The 5,429-nt window shown below is 30.6% G+C and overlaps 1 long non-coding RNA gene across 1 annotated transcript; it reads right to left on the bottom strand.

Annotated features, from left to right (window-relative positions):
- Nucleotides 1–766: 766 nt before the first annotated feature.
- On the bottom strand, nt 767–2,296 carry LOC142240038 (uncharacterized). Its single transcript, XR_012723160.1, has 4 exons — nt 1,896–2,296; nt 1,184–1,257; nt 1,024–1,116; nt 767–953 (listed from the first exon to the last, which is right to left on the bottom strand). It is a non-coding gene; the product is annotated as an uncharacterized LOC142240038 (long non-coding RNA).
- Between the last annotated feature and the right edge of the window lie 3,133 nt (nt 2,297–5,429).

The following is a 5,429-nucleotide window of genomic DNA, read 5'->3' as shown; positions in this document are numbered from 1 at the left end:
TTTCGAAAAACGTTCATCTGTCGTGCTGTTACTGCCAGCAAACTCTTCGTTTTCGAAGGCTTGCCAGTGATTCGTTAAAGAAGGTTTCGCGATATCTATAATTGATCGTTAACGAATCTATTTCGAATTCGTTTTCGTATTCGATATCACTTCGCTTTCAAAGGTTTTCTATACTGTTTTATTTCCATTTTGTTCCCATTATAAGTTGTGTAGTAAAAGAAAATGTTCAACTTTGTTTTTATTTTATTACAACACAATATAGATAATTATAATACAAAATAATATACACCGAAAAAAAAGTTTACTATTGTTTACGAAAAATGAACTAACCTATAGTAAGAATGACCAAGATTTGGCGCCAAATATTTTTTTCATCTAGATAAGTTCATGATTTTCTTATAAATAAGTTTATGTATTGCATCGTATTTTAGTTCATTCTTACTACGCTGTGGGAAGAATGTACTTACACTCATTCAAAATATTCCTGCTATCCGGAAAAATGAACAAGTTTTTGGGAATCCTATACTTAGAAATTGGTTTCAAATAAACTGTTTATCAGTATAATTTTCAAAGAAGTAAATAAATTGAGGAATTAAAGGTACAACAAGCCTGTATACAACTAAGAAATTTTTCGTACAATATAAGACAATTTTTCATAACTACCAGTATTTTATTTCAAAAAATTATTATTATATTACATAAAACTATGGCTTATGATATACAATAAAAGAAATGTTTTTATTCGTACGCTGTATGCTGTTACTTTTCGGTAGTTAGTCATTGCTTCTTCAAAAGAGTAATATTCTATGTTAGTAGAATGAAACTAATTAATATCAATTTTCATTTTCTATCCATATGAAAGATATATGCCATAAGTTGCTATTTTCATTTCATTTTTGTCCAATTTCACCGATTTCGCTAGTTTTTGTTGTGTGGATTTGCGTCATAAGCCTCTGAAGTTAAAAAGGTATATAAAATATAAAAATATTATCAAATTCTATGGTATTTTGATCTTTAACTTACAAGAGAATTTTCTTAGAGCAAATAGGGATATCAGCTTAGTTAGCATTAAACAGTAAGAAGATTCCAAAAAATACCATTAGATTTGCTGTCATCCTGCAAATGAAAATTATTTTTAATAAATAGAAATTTTGGCTTTATTACAAATGGACGAAAAACTTACCACATTAAAAAAAATCATCCAATTACTACATTAGTGGAATCATATCCATGCACAAATGGGACATTTTTGAAATCCTTCTCAGAATATAAATGAAATAAAAATATTATAAAATTAGATATAATTTCCACTTGTCAATATAGCATTTAGTATTTATGGTGGATATTAAGTTCGAGTTTAGTGGCTAAAATCCCAATTTTTCATGATTAGTTTTCTTTAGAAATACATGGGAACAAAATTGAACCGTTTTTGTGTTCATTTAAAATTTATATCAAATTTTTAGTAATTTGAGGTTGCTGAATACAAATTTACACTTGTTTTTTTAAGAGCTCGACTTTTTGAGATATACGGTTATGTTCAAAATTAAGGCACTTCCGCTATATATATTGGAATAACTTGAAAACAATTCATCATCTTAAATTAAAAAAAAACGTTCTACATAAGCTTAAAAACGATTTTCTGTTCTTAATCGTGTAATCCATTTAAAGAATATAAACTTTATAAAAAACTTGTTTCGAGCTATTCTCCATCAAGTTATATTTAAATTTGCATCGAAGGCGTATAATTGTATACTTTTCTTACTGATTTATTTCTGATTTTAGCACCTAAACTCAAACTTAGTACACACCTTAAGGACTCGCTATAACATAAAAATATAGACTCAAAAAATTGTACTGTGATCCAGATGTAGAGTAAATATAGATCATTTTATTACCACTCATTATGAATAGTTTTATGTAAACCAATTTAAAACCGCACTAATTTTAAATTATTAATAGAAATATACAGTTTCTTAATATGTGATTTATTTTAGAGTTATTTATTTTTTATCAATATAAAGTGTTTTCTCTAACATCACACCATTCACTTATCAGTTTCTAAAATGTTACGAAATAAATGTATTTTTATTAATAAACACAAATACCGCACCCAAGCGCACCACGTGTGCGCTTCATAAATGCATCAACAGAACTGAATGCACCAATAAAACTCAAAGACACAAATAATCATAAAGGACACATATGTAAAGAAAAACAACTCCACACACACATGATCCCTTTCTGATCTCGCTATTGCAACAAAACAACTATCACCACAAAAGATACCAACAACACACATTCCATAACATCATCGCAATAACAAACACAAACAAAAAAAAAAAATATGATGCAATAATTTCATAATTTCTTCTCACTTCAATTTCCAGTATCACGTTTATTGATTAGTTGGTATTCTATCTATAGGATAAGGTAAAATATATTCAAAATTTACGAGGAATCCATAAAAAATTATATACACCCGTCAAGGATTAAATTAACTACTTTTTATTCTACTTTATCTAAAATTTTCAATGTGAGGAAATATACTCCAACTTATAGTAAAAACCGAAATAAGCTGTAGGAAGCCGCCATACGAATCGGTACTGTGGTTAAGTTAATTTTTACTACAAAATTTTTTTTCCATACAAAAATGTTTCTTAGTAAATTGTCCACATTTCGTAGTAAGATTTTTAAATTGCCTATGTCTTTTTATAATACAATCAACGATGCATTAACTATTGTATTGGAAATTTATTTAAGGAAAAATCCGTCCCATTTCGTAGTTAGTGAACTAAAAAACATTTACTGAAGTTTTATAAGTTTTCCTTTAGCTAAGTTAATTTTCGCAGTGGTTACGAAAAATGAACTATATTACAGTAAATTTTTTGAACTATGTGGAAGCTAAACTGGTCCTAAAATTAGCAAGACACCTTTTTTTCTGTGTAGATATTAGTTTTGCGAACAAAATACTAGAAATATTTAAATTTAGGAATATATATTTAAAGTGATTTAAGGCACTGCTTTGACTTCTTTGCGCGGAATTTCTTATTAAACCGGTCGTGGCTATGCCATTGAAAAGGACTATAATCAATGAGAAACATTTTCCTGGATACATCTGCAACTTAAACAAGAAAGAAAATTGGTATTTTTTAAAGATATATAAATAAATTACTTACCTCTTTTAGATTCGCTAAGACACTTCACCCGCACTTAACAATTTCTTAAGCTGAAATGACTTTTTATACCCTCCATCATAGGATGGGGGTATATTAACTTTGTCATTCCGTTTGTAACACATCGAAATATTGCTCTAAGACCCCATAAAGTATATATATTCTGGGTCGTGGTGAAATTCTGAGTCGATCTAAGCATGTCCGTCCGTCCGTCCGTCCGTCTGTTGAAATCACGCTAACTTCCGAACGAAACAAGCTATCGACTTGAAACTTGGCACAAGTAGTTGTTATCGATGTAGGTCGGATGGTATTGCAAATGGGCCATATCGGTCCACTTTTACGTATAGCCCCCATATAAAGGGACCCTCAGATTTGGCTTGTGGAGCCTCTAACAGAAGCATATTTCATCCGATCCGGCTGAAATTTGGTATATGGTGTTGGTATATGGTCTCTAACAACCATGCAAAAATTGGTCCACATCGGTCCATAATTATATATAGCCCCCATATAAACCGATCCCCAGATTTGGCTTGCGGAGCCTAAAAGAGAAGCAAATTTCATCCGATCCGGCTGAAATTTGGTACATGGTGTTGGTATATGGTCTCTAACAACCATGCAAAAATTGGATCACATCGGTCCATAATTATATATAGCCCCCATATAAACCGATCCCCAGATTTGGTTTGTGGAGCCCCTAAGAGAAGAAAATTTCATCCGATCCGGCTGAAATTTGATACATGATGTTGGTATTTGGTCTCTAACAACCATGCAAAAATTGGTCCATATCGGTCCTTAATTATATATAGCCACCATATAAACCGATCCCCAGATTTGGCTTGTGGAGCCTCTAACAGAAGCATATTTCATCCGATCCGGCTGAAATTTGGTACATGATGTTGGTATATGGTCTCTAACAACCATGCAAAAATTGGTCCACATCGGTACATAATTATATATAGACCCCATATAAACCGATCTCCAGATTTGGCTTGCGAAGCCTCAAAGAGGAGCAAATTGCATCCGATCCGGCTGAAATTTGGTACATGGTATTGGTATATGGTCTCTAACAACCGTGCAAAAATTGATCCACATCGGTCCATAATTATATATAGCGCCCATATAAACCGATCCCCAGATTTTGGTTGCGGAGCCTCAAAGAGAAGCAAATTTCATCCGATCCGCCTGAAATTTCGTACATGATATTGGTATATGGTCTCTAACAACCATGCAAAAATTGGTCCACATCGGTTCATAATTATATATAGCCCCATATAAACCGATCCCCAGATTTGGCTTGCGAAGTCTCCAAGAGAAGCAAATTTCATCCAATCCGGTTGTAATTTGGAACTTGGTGTTAGTATATGATCTTTAACAACCGTGCCAGAATTGGTCCATATCGGTCCATAATTATATATAGCCCCCATATAAAACATTCTCCAGATTTAACCTCCGGAGCCTCTTGGAGGAGCAAAATTCATCCGATCCGGTTCAAATTAGGAACGTGGTGTTAGTATATGGTCGCTAACAACCATACCAATATTGGTCCAATCACACAAAAATTGGTCCATATCGGTTCATAATCATGGTTGCCTCTAGAGCCAAAAATAATCTACCAATATTTTATTTCTATAGAAAATTTTGTCAAAATTTTATTTCTATAGAAAATTTTGTCAAAATTTTATTTCTAGAGAAAATTTTGTTAAAATTTTATTCGGTTCATAATAAAATTTTCATCATTGTCAAAATTTTATTTCTATAGAAAATTTTGTCAACATTTTATTTCTATAGAAAATTTTGTCAAAATTGTATTTCTATAGAAAATTTTGTTCAAATTTTATTCGGTTCATAATCATGGTTGCCACTCGAGCCAAAAATAATCTACCAAGATTTTATTTCTATAGAAAATTTTGTCAAAAGTTAATTTCTATAGAAAATTTTGTTAAAATTTTATTTCTGTAGAAATTTTTGTCAAAATTTTCTTTCTATAGAAAATTTTGACAAAAATTTATATAGAAATAAAATTTTGACAATGATGAAAATTTTATTATGAACCGAATAAAATTTTAACAAAATTTTCTCTAGAAATAAAATTTTGACAAAATTTTCTATAGAAATAAAATGTTGGTAGATAATTTTTATTTCTACAGAAAATTGTGTGAAAATTTTATTTCTATAGAAAATTTTGTTAAAATTTTATTTCTGTAGAAAATTTTGTCAACATTTTATGTCTACTTTGTCAAACTGAATTATATACGT

The sequence above is a fragment of the Haematobia irritans genome, chromosome 1, assembly GCF_050003625.1.
Source record: "Haematobia irritans isolate KBUSLIRL chromosome 1, ASM5000362v1, whole genome shotgun sequence".
Taxonomy (NCBI): domain Eukaryota; kingdom Metazoa; phylum Arthropoda; class Insecta; order Diptera; family Muscidae; genus Haematobia; species Haematobia irritans.
Note: the sequence above shows the minus strand (reverse complement) of the source record. Positions and strands in the feature narration are given on the sequence as shown.